Source organism: Phallusia mammillata, chromosome 1 (assembly GCF_965637545.1).
Source record: "Phallusia mammillata chromosome 1, kaPhaMamm4.hap1.1, whole genome shotgun sequence".
Classification (NCBI taxonomy): domain Eukaryota; kingdom Metazoa; phylum Chordata; class Ascidiacea; order Phlebobranchia; family Ascidiidae; genus Phallusia; species Phallusia mammillata.
The window spans coordinates 5376937-5395009 of record NC_137252.1 but is presented as its reverse complement, the minus strand read 5'-3'; the positions used below and the strand labels follow the sequence as shown (position 1 = coordinate 5395009).

At 38.2% G+C, this 18073-nt stretch overlaps 2 pseudogenes; both read left to right on the top strand.

Moving 5' to 3' along the window:
• The first annotated feature begins 1766 nt into the window (after positions 1–1766).
• On the top strand, positions 1767–6736 carry LOC145218961 (uncharacterized; annotated as a pseudogene).
• Positions 6737–6937: 201 nt separating this feature from the next.
• Positions 6938–15536, top strand: LOC145218883 (uncharacterized; annotated as a pseudogene).
• Positions 15537–18073: the final 2537 nt, after the last annotated feature.

Here is an 18073-nt window from a genome sequence, read left to right as displayed (position 1 = left end):
TCTGAAAACTGGTGACAAACACGTCATCAATGACGTATGATCACGTTTCAAGCATCCGCGGAAGTTGCATCTCTGCGTTTTATATTATGACATTTTTGGTTTAGACGTAGTTGGTAATTTGACCCTTCAATAAGTATCAAGGTTCTGAGTCAAAATTAGATCCAGAGATTCACTCTTAAATTTACCACGGAATTAGAGTTATGTGGAAAATAGATTCCTATGTTCACCTTAGAAGCAAAAACTGCACGTTTTCTATTGTCCACTTTAGAAGGATAGAAGCACAAAATTTGAAACAGAAACAGCAACAATTAACAATAGAACTAAGTTAATAACAATTAACACAGCCTTCAACATAAAAATAAATTAATTAGAATGCTGTTATGAGAAGTTACTTTATTTTTTGTTTATATCTACATAATCAAGGAACACTTAGAGTTCTGTCATAAAGACTATGACTAAAATTGGAATATTGTTTTTTCTTCTGTGGATTTGTCGTAGGCAAAGTAAGTGCAAATAGTTTTAAATAAATATGCTGGATTAGTTGTATGTGTCCTAATAGGGGTTTATTTTATAAACTACATGAGATTAAAATTACCGCTTAAAGTTTGATTTTAGGGAATATAATTGTTGAATGCAACGTAACTATTACTAAGTTTCGTTTACAAGCATTTTATTCGTGGTAAATGCGGTAGACTAGATTATTCCAAAAAGCCCTGTTATTTATTTCTATGCAAGTTTATTACTATCTTAATTATTGCATAACTTTGTGTCAAACAGTTTCATAGCGTTATAAACTAAGCGTTAATTCATGTTCAACTTCATTTTATTGTAATGTAAATTAATATGTTTCCGGCTCTATGATCTTAATACACGCCTCATTGTACCTCCTTTTTATTAATTATTAAATCAGCTGGCACAATAATGCAATATATTTCGTGCAAAAAGTTAGAACGACAATTATTACGTAGTAAAATAACGTACGATTTGGCACGCGGCGTTCGGCAAGTTGCCGACCCCTGGTGGAACATAACCGCTAAGTGTAACAGAAAAAAACAGTACGTGAAAAATGAGCAGAAACAATACCGACAGAAAATCACCCGGGGATAATGCTTGAGCCAATTCGGTTGTGTTAGTAGTATGATGAATAGCCTTTAACCGGATGCCGTAAAGTTAAACAGGAGTTTAACAAAGCGTTTTGAATACCAGCTGCCTTAAACTTCAGTCAACACACAATATGTGCAAAAACTGATAGCAAACAAAAAGTACTTGAGCAAAATTTAAATTTTCACTCTTTGTCCAGTTGAATCGGGAATACTCGAAAAACGTAAACGGCATATTAACAGTGTTTTTAGCTACCATGGCACACCAACGGAATAAATTTTCATTGGCCGTGGTATGCAGTTTAGTTCGTCCGTTGTGGGTTAAATAAAGTGTTTTGGAAGTACGCCATTGCATTAAATGTAAGTGCAATCTAGGCCCGTCAACTACATTTTAATTGTACTCCAGTCCTGTAACCTTAACTATTGGGTAAAAACAAAAAAATACAAGGGATTTATTTACGTTTTCATGTCTACATAGTAAAAAATCTGTTCAAAAATGATTTATAATATCAAAATATAAATCTTGAATGTTTTAATTTTAAACTGAATCGTGGTACGTGACAATACTCGAACCCTTTCAATCTGATTGTGAAATTAATCACAAGAGGCATTGAACACTCTGGTGTATCAAAAAACATGCATACTTAAAGGTAGCACAACAAAGCCATGTTTTTTCGTGCAGTTCATGGAGCACCAGGAACATCACCTTGCCGTGAAGAGGACGGGTACCATCGTTGTGTTCAATCCAGAAGATGTATACCGAGGTACAAGGTTCACAACTATGAAGTTGAATGCCGAGGACACGATAAAACAGATGAGTTTTCAGGTTCGCAAGTTACTTTGCTTGATAAATAGCCCTTTACAAATATGAACAAGCTTTGTAACGTTTCACAATCGGTTTTTCGGACCAAAATAATTTATTGCACAAAGACAAACGATTACCGAATTTGACAAAAGTTCCATCTTCGCAATTGCAATACAACTGTCAGAAAACTTTATTAACCTTGCAATCTAACTGTAAGTCTTTGGTCGAAATGACTTAATCCTTATCTTAAACTGCTCAACAAATCTTTGGCTTTTTTTTGAAAAGCACTATTTCAGGAAACTAAACATATCATGTTAATCATTATCACTGTCCGTCCACAGATCCTCTTAAATGTGATGACGATGAATTTGTGTGCCGCTTTTCACAAAAGTGTGTACCTCGGTATCTAATCAACACAAAACGAAGCTGTAAACTCAATGAGAGTTTGGTTCTTCCGTGTAGGAATAAATCAGGTGGGCGCAGAAAACTTGGTGTTTTTTGCGGAGACGAAAGTTGTCTTGGGATTATGGGGGAAACCCTGGAAAAACGTAAAAATAAAATTCAGTATTAGTAGGGAGATTTCTGAAAAAACAAAAAAACTTGGACTTGTGCATAAACGGTGTCTTACAAAATCTGTTATAGGGATTTTTTTGTTTGCTGAACCAGGTCTCATACATTAAGCATTCTATGAAGGCGATAAGATTTAGTGTAAACTATAGACTAGTAAAGCAGCTTTAAAACTGAGCTTGAAACTTTAGTTTCATTGCAGAGTTCACATGCAAACGAAGCAGGATTTGCATTCCGCGTTGACTGGTGCAAAACGGAAAGCGAGATTGTGACACGATGGTGGTAAAGGACGGAAGTGACGAAGAAGCGAGTTTTGCTTCGTGCGATATCTCAGAATTCTCCTGTTCCCAAAATAACACAGTTCCCTTGCAATGCATTCCAAGAGAATGGGTTCTGGACGGCGTGAATGACTGCACCAATGGAAGAGATGAAGTTAAAAAGTTGACAAGTTGTCACAATGACACTGAGTTTCGATGTGAGTCAAATGGGAGATGCTTGGCAAGATATCGAGTATTAGACGGATATAACGATTGCCCCAATGCTTCTGATGAGAAGCAAGCTCTTGAATGCATTCAAAACAAAGAGTTCCAATGCAACGACAACGGTCGTTGTATTCCTCGTTCGTGGCGAGGCAACACGTTGGTAAACTGCAAGGACGGAAGTGACGAAGTTCCATGGACTGATAACGACACTTGTGTGGAGAGTGAGTTCCGTTGCAACAACAGCAAGCGATGCATTCCCACGTCCTTGTTGTGCGACGGCATGGATCACTGCGGTGACTGTAGCGATGAGATTGAGAGCTGTAACGAGCCGAGGATGATTCGTTGTTTAAATGATCCTGGCACTTGCGTTCACCGGACTTACTCGTGTGATGAATATTCAGATTGTCCCGGAAGTACCGAGGACGTGCAACAAGTTACAGGTTTTAAATGTAACAAACTGATCGCAGGGCTTGACAATCGCCTCGAATACTGCGTAATTCCACAATGGTCGTTAACAGACGAATATCCAAACTGCCATGACTCATCCGACTTATGTTTCGTAAACGGAACTTTCACTTGTCACCGCTGTCTGTATTCTGACACCATCATCTCACCTAAGCAGTTGTGTGACGGAATCTTCGACTGCCCCGATCTCACAGACGAATGCCTTTGCGCGCAAAGTGTCCCAGCGTCGGCTCCGTCAAGATATCTGTGTGATAATATTTTCTACGGAGTCCCTGGAAGCTCACCTTGCTCTTATTGTAGTGAAGGACAAATTAAATGTGGTTCTGAGAATCTTTGTATTGCCAAGTCGCAAGTTTGTGACGGAAAAGTGGATTGTCCAAGCACGAAGCTTGACGAACTAAACTGTGGCAGACACACCACTCAGAGCAGCAACAGAAAGATTCCAGATTTCCAATGCAACATTATTACTTTAGAAATACGAACTATTGCTTTAAAGTTTATGAATAAAGATCTTGTTGACTCGTTGCTTCCAGTCGAAGCCAAAAAGTAGGTTAAAAAAGCAAATGAGAAAAAACATTAGACAAGAAAATGATTTGAACGGCAACTTTGGTGAAACAAACTTTAAATTTTGCATCTAACTGCACGAAATGTTTCTGCCTTGATAACTCTTTATGAATAAACCATTACCAAGAATTTATAAACCTGCCACAACCAAACAAAAATGCTAATGAAAAAAGTTTGTGTGTTTGTACTTTACAGGTGTGATGGTATCGTGGAATGTTCTGTGTTTGAGGACGAATGCAGCGAAAGAGCAAACTGCAGCAACCGACTTCCAGTGTGCGACCAAATTAAAATTGATAACGTAAGTTAAAAAAATCTTAAAATTGTCACTACCGACACCAACGTCTCTGATATAAGTTGCGCTGTCGTTTTTGAAACGGTTTAACTATTGCTGTGTCACCGAATAGTTGCATTAGCCTGAAACGTAGGTCCTGCATTGAACTGAAAGTTAACTGCGAATATATGCAAGATGATAATCTATAAATTGGCTGTTGCGGATAGGCATCATGTGTAAACGAGTATTGCTGATCTAACAATTTTATTATAAACAACTGATGTGATGGAGTCCCATACGCATCGAAAAAGATAATGGCTGACGTCGAATCACGAAGGTCTTATACAGCGGCAAGTCATCGGTTAAACGCCTAAAACAGTGGCTTGATTCAACAAAGTCTAGACAAACATAAATTCAATTCTGGGATCAGCCCAAAAGCGTCTATGCAGACCACCGATCACAACACACTCAAGTCCCAGAAGGATACGAATCCTTTTCTAGTCTACGCCTTCCCATATGTTGGTGAATGCTTGGTGACCGACTGATTCGGTATGGCGCCTTCAATGGGACTGGGGTAGTGTGATTCATTCAACAAAGCTCGACTTGCAGACCTGGTGCGTGTAGTTTTTTTTTAATAACGTTACATTTTTTAGATTGCTTTACCGGGCAGTTTGCTTGAAGGTCAAGCAATTCAGATGAGCGTAAGAAAATGCAGTCAGTTGTTTGGTATTGTCCTCGGCAAATCGGTCTGCAACGGAATTGATGAATGTGAAGAAAAATATGACGAAGCAAATTGTACCAACCAGTTCAAATGCTCGGCTGGCAAAGTCAACACAGTAATTCAAGGTAACAGCTGTCAATCATAGATCGTTTAAAGGTGTTAAATAATAGTTTTGTAATATAATATAGTTTTAGTTTAACTTTTATGTTCAAAATAACGAACAAAGTCATAATTACGTAGTTTCCCGTAGTGAATTTTGTATTTCATTTTTCATACCATAGTAACAGGATGTTGACGTAGTATTCTCTTATGGCTTCGTTTTCATTTATTTATACACGCAGGTTTTCGAGATCGCATCAGCATTCCCATGGAAAAAACCTGCGACCTCGTGTCCGACTGTGTGAACTCGATTGATGAAGTGGACTGCTCGACTACATCACACTTCTACTGCGGCAACAAGGAACCCCTCTTTGTTCCAACGACCAAAGTCCTCGACGGTGTTTCTGACTGCAGCGATTCCTCGGACGAGATTCCTAACGCCGCATTTGCATCTTACGAGCAAATGATAAAACTCAGAGCCCTTGAGATCCTCGTCTGGCTGTCTTTGCAATATTTGGGAACCTGGGTGTCATGGTGAAGACAGCGCTTTACTTTCATCGGTTGACCAGCGGCAAAACACGTGTCAAGTTAGAGTTAATAAATCGTGTATTGATATTTAATCTTGCGGTGTCGGATTTGCTGATGGGGATCGTTCTACTCGTGATCGGGATTAAAGCGGTTGAGATTTCAGGCAAATACCGTCGGTTTGATAAAGTATGGAGATCAAGCGATTCGTGCAACGCCGTTGGTGTTTTGACTGTAGTTTCAAGTGAAACATCGGTCCTTACCCTCGTTTGTATCACTTCATATCGACTCTACAGCGTCTTCAATCCCTTCAACTCGCGGAGCGTTAGAGCACGAATCGTTATGATGTGGATCGGCATCATCTGGCTCATCTCATTCCTCATCGCTTTGTTTCCACTCTCCAGCGTCCTCTTATCCGATGTGTTCACAAGCGCTAAAATATCGCCAAGTCCTTATTTTCACACTGACGAAGTTTCACTCGCTGACGTCAGGCAGTTCGCGTTACGTATCGGTGCCCTCGTAAACAAATCTCAACCACAGGTGACGTCATATGACTGGGTTGAGCTAGCTGACTTTTTAAGGTCAAATCACAGTTCTGTGGCGCCCACGTGGGACAATTATTTCGGTTATTACAGCAGCAGTAGTGTTTGCATTCCTCGCCTGTTCCGCATTAGCAAAGAGGAATCAAACGTCAATGTGATGTCATCAATTGTGATAACGTTCAACTTCCTCGCACTTTTGTACATCGCCACTGCGTATGCGATGATTTACATGAAATCCCGCGATAGAGGGTTGGTGAAAGCGAAGAACCATCATAGTAAGAAAATGCAGAAGAAAATCACAGTTCTCATAGCAACTGACTTCTGTTGTTGGTTGCCGATTTGCATCATGACTTTCATGAGCATGTCAGGTCACATTTTAACTCCCGACTCTTACGCAGTTTCAGCGATCGTCCTCCTTCCAATCAACAGCTCACTTAACCCGATAATCTACACTAACCTTCCACAGACCATCTACTTCAATGTAAAGAAATTAATAAATCGTGCCAGTTTGCCTACAAGAAAGAAGTCAAATTTAGTTGCTTCTAGCGAAGGCCAACCGCATGTTACAGGAAACTCGAAAACCACAAAGGTCTGAGAGTTGGTCAGCTATTTATATCGTAGCTGTTTCAAAGCAGAATAAACGGTCCTACATCTAATAGTTTTGGTGGCGCCAATTTTTGTTTATGAGCCTGTTATTTGTGCCCGCTAATTAGTATGATAAGTTCATAACTTTTTTCATTGTTTTTTATTTTATTTTATTTTATAAACCACTTTAGTCGTGCTAAAGAACGACAAAATGGAAATAAGTAAGTATTAAAAACCAAAAAAAAGTTATTCTGTGAATTTAACTTGTGTTAACTTCAATTTCTATTTTTTCTTCCGTTTTTAAACAAACTTAATAGCGCTTCAATTTTGCACAATGAAATATCTCTTAAACATGTTTATTAAGTTGATTAGGCTGTTACTAAGCTTAGTTGGTAGTGCAGTGACAACCAGCCAAGATTTCGTTTAACGTACTTTTTCTTCCGATTGTTGCTTCTCCCAGGCAAATTGTGGAACTTGTTTTTTCCCGGTATACCATACAATCGAAATTTCGAAAAACTGTAATCCTTCTGCACAGCAACCGTCTTGCGTCTTACTGTGTTTTATATGCATGTTGTGTATAAAGCGCCTTAATAATATACAGTTTTAACGATGCAGAATAAAATCTTTTAAGCAAAGAGATGGCTTTACATGAGATGCTGTAAAAGTTTTTTTTAGTTCTTTAAAATGGTAAACGATACTATTTTTATCTTGACAAACTTGAGCATTGTAGGTACAAACTAGACAATATTTTTAATAACAAAGGTGAACCAATGATTAGACACCAAATAGGCCAATAATTACTTTTTAAGACATGCAGGATTTAGGAAGAATTCGTTGAGACTTTGCAATATTATAAAAAAAGCTGTTTGTCGATGCATGTGTCAATGCTCTGCCCATAGTGGCGTTGGTAGTACAAATGGAACCGGGGTAAAACTATATTACTATGTTAAAAGTAACATATTGAACTATTTTAATTCAGAAGGTGGAGAATAACGTAGCAGGAGCAACCAATGCACAAAACAAGAAGCGGAATTGTTTTACGCCCATTACGCCCTGTTTAGGATGAAAATTATTATTTGTTACTCCCATGGGAAAATAGTCTCTTTGTTCGCCAGTTTTTAACTGAAGACAATTTAGAACATTCGAGTTGGGGAAGAAGTGAGGATAGGAAAGCATAAGTTCTATTGAACGTGTATATATATATATATATCACATTCGTTATTGATATTTTCTGAAAGGGTTTTAACTCGAAAGATATTCCGTTTGTCTTAACTTTTAGTATTATGATTACGCACAGCCTGAAATCTGCTATGTATGAAAACTTGTGTTTCAGAATTCAAAACCATCATTTCCGACTTGTTGGCTGGATTTATTCAGTCCAACGTGACCCAACCAATGCGAAATCCAAATGTTACTGCTGAAATGGAATTCGCACTAATCCCAGACGTACACAACATTTTCACTTATAAACTTGACGGGTCAACTCAGCTACTGGAATTCAATAGAAGGCAGAGTCATTATAAGAGATCTCCTACATATAATGTGTTTGCTCTTACAAGGTTCTTTCTTAATAGCTGAGGAAGATGCGGGCAATTTACCATTTCATTGACTCAATCAGTTCCTTCTGGCAGATTGCGAACCACACATCGATTCATCCAAGCACCGTGATCCCGTACATGAAAATTCAAGAGCATACAAGTTCTGATGGATCACCGGTCTGTTTGAAAGTCTTGTTTAACGTGAACATGACAAGCGAATTTTAACATGAAGATTTGGTCCTTAAGACATTCATCCGTTGTTTGGCATTCTGTACTACCAAATACATTCTGTAAACCTGCGTATTTATTCTCTTTTCAATAACTTTTGGGTTGGTTTCGTAGTTGACAAATTTGAGAAAGCACCGGAAAAGGTGTTAGAGGTTTACAGATCGTGGTACAAGATCCCGTCGTTTCAGTCTATCTTCATGAATTCACGGTGAAAGTAAAGACGGTTTAGTCTATACTTTCACACAAGGTAAAGAAAACCACTTGATACGTTAAGAATGCTATGACACTGAACTTACAGTTTAATCATAGCTTGTGCGAAAAAGAGGCAAAAACAAGTGCTATTTTGATTTTAGATGTCGTGTTATGACAAGCGTTCAACAGTCAAGAAAACCTATGAAGTTGTTTATCTCAAACCTGGTGATGAACACGTCATCAATGACGTAAGATCACGTTTCACGCATCCGCGGAAGTTGCATCTCTACGTGTTATGTTTTGATATTTTGGTTTAGACTTTGTTTGTAACTTTGACCATAATTTTGCTTTTGATTCAAAATTAGATCCAGAGATTCACTGTTAAATTTACTACGGAATTAGAGTTATGTGGAAAATAGAAAGCTATGCGGAGACGTTTTCTATTGTTCGCTTTAGAAGAATAGAAGCAAAAATTTATAAACAGAAGCAACAACAATTAACAATAGAATAGGGTTTTCATACGTCATGATTTCTTTTGACATGTCAGGGAATTTGGTGTTAATCTGCGTCAGGGAGAAACGTCAAAATGTACTTAAAAGTCCGGCATTTAAGAAAATACATGTATTGTATTTATTTTGTTAAATAACTGTACCAACGGAGAAGGTTTACAGTAGTTTACTACAACAGCGTCTTAACCGTTTGACGTGAAGAGGTGAACTGGCGGCGCGCAGGTTAACGCGCAAGGTTACTGTTTCGTTTTGCAATGTGTGTGTGGGCGTAACTCTACCTGTTTGTTACTAGTTTCCTAACAATAGAAAGTGAATGCAAAAATAAAAATCTGTGTTTTAAGAAAACACAGCATTCAATGCTACGTGGAAAGTTTCATTGGCTTTCACTGCTGACGAAAAAGGTTTGCACAACTCAGATAAATTTTCAGGGATTTGTATCATCAAAAATGGTAACCTAAAATAGGACTACAAAAATTTAACACAGCCATCAAAATAAAAAAAAATTAATTAGGAAGCGGTTATCAGAAGTTACTTCAGAATTTCTTGTTTATTTCTCCATAAACAAGGAACACTTATAGTTCTGTTGTAAAGACTATGACTAAAATTGGAATATTGTTTTTTCTTCTGTGGATTTGTCATAGGCAAAGTAAGTGCAAATGATTTTAACTAAACATGTTGGATTAGCTGTATGTTTCCTAAAAGTGGTTTATTTTATAAGCTGCATGAGATTAAAATTCCCACTTTAAATTTAATTTTGGGGATATAATTGTTAAATGTAACGTAACCATTACTAAGTTTCGTTTACAAGAATTTTATTCGTGGTAAATGATTATTCCAAAAAGCCCTGTTATGGATTTCTATGCAAGTTTATTACTATCTTAATTATTGCATAACTTTGTGTCAAACAAGTCCATAGCATAATAAACGAAGTGTTAATTCAAGTTGAACTTCATATTAATGTAATGTAAATTAGTATGTTTCCGGCTCTTTGATCTTAATACACGCCTGATTGTACCTCCGTTTTATTGATATATTGATATTTAAATCAGCTGGCACAATAATGCAATATATTTCGTGCAAAAAGTTAGAACGACAATTATTACGTAGTAAAATAACGTACGATTTGGCACGCGGCGTTCGGCAAGTTGCCGACCCCTGGTGGAACATAACCGCTAAGTGTAACAAAAAAAACAGTACGTGAAAAATGAGCAGAAACAATACCGACAGAAAATCACCCGGGGATAATGCTTGAGCCAATTCGGTTGTGTTAGTAGTATGATGAATAGCCTTTAACCGGATGCCGTAAAGTTAAACAGGAGTTTAACAAAGCGTTTTGAATACCAGCTGCCTTAAACTTCAGTCAACACACAATATGTGCAAAAACTGATAGCAAACAAAAAGTACTTGAGCAAAATTTAAATTTTCACTCTTTGTCCAGTTGAATCGAGAATACTCGAAAAACGTAAACGGCATATGAACCGTGTTTTTAGCTACCATGGCACACCAATGGAATAAATTTTCATTGGCCGTGGTATGCAGTTTAGTTCGTCCGTTGTGGGTTAAATAAAGTGTTTTGGAAATACGCCATTGCATTAAATGTAAGTGCAATCTAGGCCCGTCAACTACATTTTAATTGTACTCCAGTCCTGTAACCTTAACTATTGGGTAAAAACAAAAAAAGACAACGGATTTATTTACGTTTTCATGTCTACATAGTTAAAAAATCTGTTCAAAATGATTTATAATATCAAAATATAAATCTTAAATGTTTTAATTTTAAATTGAATCGTGGCTCGTGACAATTGTTTTAAGTTAAAAGTTTAAAAGCGTTTTAAAGGCGAGTATTATTACTCGAACCCTTTCAATCTGACTTAGTCAAATTAACCAAAAGAGGCATTGAACACTCTGGTATATAAAACATGCATACTTGAAAAAGCACAACTAAACCATGTTTTATCGTGCAGTTCATGGAGCACCAGGAACATCACCTTGCCGTGAAGAGGACGGGTACCATCGTTGTGTTCAATCCAAAAGATGTATACCGAGGTACAAGGTTCACAACTATGAAGTTGAATGCGGAGGATACGATAAAACAGATGAGTTTTCAGGTTCGCAAGTTACTTTGCTTGATAAATAGCCCTTTACAAATATGAACAAGCTTTGTAACATTTCACAATAGATTTTTTCTGACCAAAATAATTTATTGCACAAAGACAAACGATTACCGAATTTGACAATAGTTCCATCTTCGCAATTGCAATACAATTGTCAGAAAACTTTATTAACCTTGCAACCTAAATGTAAGTCTTTGGTCGAAATGACTTAATCCTTATCTTAAACTGCTCAACAAATCTTTGGCTTTTTTTTGAAAAGCACTATTTCAGGAAACTAAACATATCATGTTAATCATTATCACTGTCCGTCCACAGATCCTCTTAAATGTGATGACGATGAATTTGTGTGCCGCTTTTCACAAAAGTGTGTACCTCGTCACCTAATCAACACAAAACGAAGCTGTAAACTCAATGAGAGTTTGGTTCTTCCGTGTAGGGATAAATCAGGTGGGCGGAAGCAGAAAAATTTGGTGTTTTTTCGAGGAGACGAAAGTTGTCTTGGGATAAAGGGGGAAACCCTGGAAAAACGTAAAAATAAAATTCAGTATTAGTAGGGAGATTTCTGAAAAAAACAAAAAAACTTGGACTTGTGCATAAACGGTGTCTTACAAAATCTGTTATAGGGAATTTTTTGTTTGCTGAACCAGGTCTCATACATTAAGCATTCTATGAAGGCGATAAGATTTAGTGTAAACTATAGACTAGTAAAGCAGCTTTAAAACTGAGCTTGAAACTTTAGTTTCATTGCAGAGTTCACATGCAAACGAAGCAGGATTTGCATTCCGCGTTGGCTGGTGCAAAACGGAAAGCGAGATTGTGACACGATGGTGGTAAAGGACGGAAGTGACGAAGAAGCGAGTTTCGCCTCGTGCGATATCTCAGAATTTGCCTGTTCCCAAAATAACACAGTTCCTTTGCAATGCATTCCAAGAGAATGGGTTCTGGACGGCGTAAATGACTGCACCAATGGAAGAGATGAAGTTGAAAAGTTGACAAGTTGTCACAATGACACTGAGTTTCGATGTGAGTCAAATGGGAGATGCTTGGCAAGATATCGAGTATTAGATGGATATAACGATTGTCCCAATGGTTCTGATGAGAAGCAAGCTCTTGAATGCATTCAAAACAAAGAGTTCCAATGCAACGACAGCGGTCGTTGCATTCCACGCTCGTGGCGAGGCAACAAGTTGGTAAACTGCAAGGACGGAAGTGACGAAGTTCCATGGACTGAGAATGACACTTGTGTGGAGAGTGAGTTCCGTTGCAACAACAGCAAGCGATGCATTCCCACGTCCTTGTTGTGCGACGGCATGGATCACTGCGGTGACTGTAGCGATGAGATTGAGAGCTGCAGCGAACCAAGAATGATTCGCTGCCCAAATGATCCTGGCACTTGCGTTCTCCGAACCTATTCGTGTGATGAATACTCAGATTGTCCAGGAAGTACCGAGGATGTGCGACAAGTTACCGGTTTTAAATGTAACAAGCAGATCGCAGGGCTTGACAATCGCCTTGAATACTGCGTAATTCCACAATGGTCGTTGACGGACGAATATCCCAACTGTCATGACTCATCCGACTTATGTTTCATAAACGGAACTTTCACTTGTCACCGCTGTCTGTATTCTGACATCATCATCTCACCAAAGCAGTTGTGTGACGGAATCTTCGACTGCCCCGATCTCACAGACGAATGCCTATGTGCGCAAAATGTCCCAGCGTCGGCTTCATCAAGATTTCTGTGTGACAATGTTTGCTACGGAGTCCCTGGAAGCTCACCCTGCTCCTTCTGTAGTCAAGGACAAGTTAAATGCGGCTCTGAGAATCTTTGTATTGCCAAGTCGCAAGTTTGTGACGGTAAAGTGGATTGTCCAATCACGAAGCTTGACGAAATAAACTGCGGCAGACGGAGCAGCATCGGAAAGATTCCAGATTTTCAATGCAATATTATTACTCCTCATTTACGAACTTTTGCTTCAACGCTTTGGAATAAAGATCTTGTTGACTCGCTGTTTCCAGTAGAAGCCAAAAAGTAGGTTAAAAAGGCAAATGTGAAAACACATCAGACGAGAATATGATTTGAAAGGCAACTTTGATGAAACAAACTTTAAATTTTGCATCTAACAGCGAACAATGTTGGTGCCTTGATAACCCTTTATGAATAAACCATTACCAAGAATTTATAAACCTGCCACAACCAAACAAAAATGCTAATGAAAAAAGTTTGTGTGTTTGTACTTTACAGGTGTGATGGTATCGTGGAATGTTCTGTGTTTGAGGACGAATGCAGCGAAAGAGCAAACTGCAGCAACCGACTTCCAGTGTGCGACCAAATTAAAATTGATAACGTAAGTTAAAAAAAATCTTAAAATTGTCACTACCGACACCAACGTCTCTGATATAAGTTGCGCTGTCGTTTTTGAAACGGTTTAACTATTGCTGTGTCACCGAATAGTCGCTTTAGTCTGAAACATATGTCCCGCATTGAACTGAAAGTTAACTGCGAATATATGCAAGATGATAATCTATAAATTTGCTGTTCCGAATAGACATAATGTGTAAACGAGTATTGCTGATCTAACAGTTTTATTATAAACAACTGATGTGATGATTTCCCATACGCTTTAATGCCTTTAAAAGGATAATGGCTGACGTCGAATCACAAAGGTCTTATACAGCGGCAAAGTCATCAGTTAAATGCCAGAAACACTGGCTTGATTCAACAAAGTTAAGATAAACATAAATTCAATTCTGGGATCAGCCCAGTAACGTCTATGCAGACCAGCGATTACAACACACACATGTCCCAGAAGGATACGAATCCTTTTCTAGCCTATCCTGTCGTGGGTACGAATCCTTGCAGACCTGGCGTGTGTAGTTTATTTGATAACGTTACATTTTTTAGATTCTTATTCCGGGCAGTTTCCTTGATGGCCAAGCAATTCATATGAGCCTAAGAAAATGCAGTCATTTGTTTGATATTGTCGTCGGCAATTTTGTCTGCAACGGAATTGATGAATGTGAAGAAAAATATGACGAAGCAAATTGTCCCAACCAGTTTAAATGCTCGGCTGGCAAAGTCAACACAGGAATTCAAGGTAACAGCTGCCAATCATAGATCTCGCAAAGATTTAAATAATAGTTTTGTTATTAAATATAGTTTTATTTTTAACTTTTATGTTAAAAATAACGATCAAAGACATAATTAGTAGTTTCCCGTGGTGAATTTTGTTTTTCATGTTTCATACCATAGTGATAGGATTTTGCCGTAGTATTCCCACAGTGCTTCTTGTTTTGATTTTTCGTAATATAGTCTACAGAGTTTTGACCAACTACAATTATGATTTTTTTCCAAAGCATGACTGAAAAAACATTACATTTCCTTTTATACCCTGTTGTGAGCAGCCTCGAAAATTATACATTAAAAAAGAATGCAGAAGTAAAAATTTTTTAGTTTGAATACAGTAACGTTAGTGATTCGGTGTTCAAGGAGAAATTCGAAACTCTTATGGCTTCGTTTTCATTTATTTTATACACGCAGGTTTTCGCGATCGCATCAGCATTCCCATGGAAAAAACCTGCGACCTCGTGTCCGACTGTGTGAACTCGATTGATGAAGTGGACTGCTCGACCATATCACATTTCTACTGCGGCAACAAGAAACCCCTCTTTGTTCCAACGACCAAAGTCCTCGACGGTGTTTCTGACTGCAGCGATTCCTCGGACGAGATTCCTAACGCCGCATTTGCATCTTACGAGCAAATGATAAAACTCAGAGCCCTTGAGATCCTCGTCTGGCTGTCTTTGCATTATTTGGGAACCTGGGTGTCATGGTGAAGACAGCGATTTACTTTCATCGGTTGACCAGCGGCAAAACACGTGTCAAGTTAGAGTTAATAAATCGTGTATTGATATTTAATCTTGCGGTGTCGGATTTGCTGATGGGGATCGTTCTACTCGTGATCGGGATTAAAGCGGTTGAGATTTCAGGCAAATACCGTCTGTTTGATTGGTGTCTTGACTGTAGTTTCAAGTGAAACATCGGTCCTTACCCTGGTTTGTATCACTTCATATCGACTCTACAGCGTCTTCAATCCCTTCAACTCGCGGAGCGTCAGAGCACGACTCGTTATGATGTGGATCTGCATCATTTGGCTCATCTCATTCCTCATCGCTTTGTTTCCACTCTCCAGCGTCCTCTTATCCGATGTGTTCACAAGCGCTAAAATATCGCCAAGTCCTTATTTTCACACTGACGAAGTTTCACTCGCTGACGTCAGGCAGTTCGCGTTACGCATCGGTGCCCTCGTAAACAAATCTCAACCACAGGTGACGACATATGACTGGGTTGACCTTGCTGACTTTTTAAGGTCAAGTCACAGCTCTGTGGCACCCACATGGGACAACTATTTCGGTTATTACAGCAGCAGTAGCGTTTGCATTCCTCGCTTGTTCCGCATCAGCAAAGAGGAATCAAACGTCAATGTGATGTCATCAATCGTGATAACGTTCAACTCGCCACCGCTTATGTGATGATTTACATGAAATCCCGCAGCAGAAGAGGGTTGGCAAAAGCGAAGAACCAACAAATCAAAAGAATGCAGAAGAAAATTACGGTTCTCATAGCAACTGACTTCTGTTGTTGGCTGCCGGTTTGCATCATGACTTTCATGAGCATGTCAGGTCACATTTTAACTCCCGACTCTTACGCAGTTTCAGCGATCGTCCTGCTTCCCACCAACAGCTCACTTAACCCGATAATCTACACTAACCTTCCACAGACCATCTACTTCAATGTAAAGAAATTAATAAATCGTGCCAGTTTGCCTACAAGAAAGAAGTCAAATTTAGTTGCTTCTAGCGAAGGCCAACCTCATGTTACAGGAAACTCGAAAACCGCAAAGGTCTGAGAGTTGGACAGCTATTTATATCGTAGCTGTTTCAAAGCAGAATAAACGGTCCTACATCTAATAGTTTTGGTGGCGCCAATTTTTGTTTATGAGCCTGTTATTTGTGCCCGCTAATTAGTATGATAAGTTCATAACTTTTTTCAATGTTTTTTTTTTATTTTATAAACCACTTTAGTCGTGCTGAAGAACGACAAAATGGAAATAAGTAAGTATTAAAAACCAAAAAAAAGTTATTCTGTGAATTTAACTTGTGTTAACTTCAATTTCTGTTTTTTATTCCGCTTTTAAACAAACTTAATAGCGCTGCAATTTTGCACAATGAAATATCTCTTAAACATGTTTATTAAGTTGATTAGGCTGTTACTAAGCTTAGTTGGTAGTGCAGTGACAACCAGCCAAGATTTCGTTTAACGTACTCTTCTTCCGATTGTTGCTTCTCCCAGGCAAATTGTGGAACTTGTTTTTTTCCGGTATACCATACAATCGAAATTTCGAAAACTGTAATCCTTCTGCACAGCAACCGTCTTGCGTCTTACTGTGTTTTATATGCATGTTGTGTATAAAGCGCCTTAATAATATACAGTTTTAACGATGCATGATAAAATCTTTTAAGCAAAGAGGTGGCATTACATGAAAGGCTGTAAATGTTTTCTTCAGATCTTTAAAATAGTAAACGATACTGATTTTATCTTGACAAACTTGAGCAGGGTTAGTACAAACTAGACAATATTTTAAATAACCAAGGTGAACCAATGATTAGACTCCAAATAGGCCAATGAATTTTTTTGAAAAACATGAAGGATATAGGAAGAATTCGTTGAGACTTTTCAATATTATCAAAGAAAAAGCTGTTTGTCGATGCATGTGTCAATGCAACATATTAAACTATTTCAATTCAGAAGGTGGAGATGACGTAGCAGGAGCAACCAATGCACAAAACAAGAAGCGGAAATTTTTTACGCCCCCTTTGTTTAGGATGAAAATTATTATTTGTTGCTCCCATGGGAAATTTTCGTCGCTTTGTTCGCCAGTTTTTGTTCTACTGAACGTGTAACTTATATACATATATATATATATATCAGTTTTATATCACATTGGTTATTGATATTTTCTGAAAGGGTTTTTACTTTGATTACGCACAGCCTAAAATCTGCTATGTATAAAAACTCGTGTTTCAGAATTCAAAACCTTCATTCCGAGGTGTTGTCTGGATTTATTTAGTCCAACGTGACACAATCTAGCTTAGGAAGATACGATCAATTTACCATTTCATTGGCTCAACCAGCTCCTTCTGGCAGATTGCAAACCACACATCGATTCATCCAAGCACCGTGAGGGTGTACATGAAAATTCAAGAGCATACAAGTTCTGATGGATCACCAGTCTGTTTGAAAGTCTTGTTTAATGTGAACATGACAAGCGAATTTTAACGTGAAGATTTGGTCCTTAAGACATTCATCCGTTGTTAGGCTTTCTGTAATGCCAAAAACATTCTGTAAACCTGCGTATTTATTCTCTTTTCAATAACTTTTGGGTTGATTTCGTAGTTAACACGAAATTTGAGAAAGCACCAGAAAAGGTCTTAGACGTTTACAGATCGTGGTACAAGGTCCTGTCGCTTCAGTTCATCTTCATGAATTCACGGTAAAAGTAAAGACGGTTTAGTCTATACTTTCACACAAGGTAAAGAAAACCACTTGATACGTTAAGAATGCAATAACACTGAACTTAAAGTTTGAACATAGCTAGTGCGAAAAAGAGGCAAAAACAAGTGCTATTTTGGTTTGAGATGTCGTGTTATGACAAGCGTTCAACAGTCAAGAAAACCTATGAAGTTGTTTTTCTCAAACCTGGTG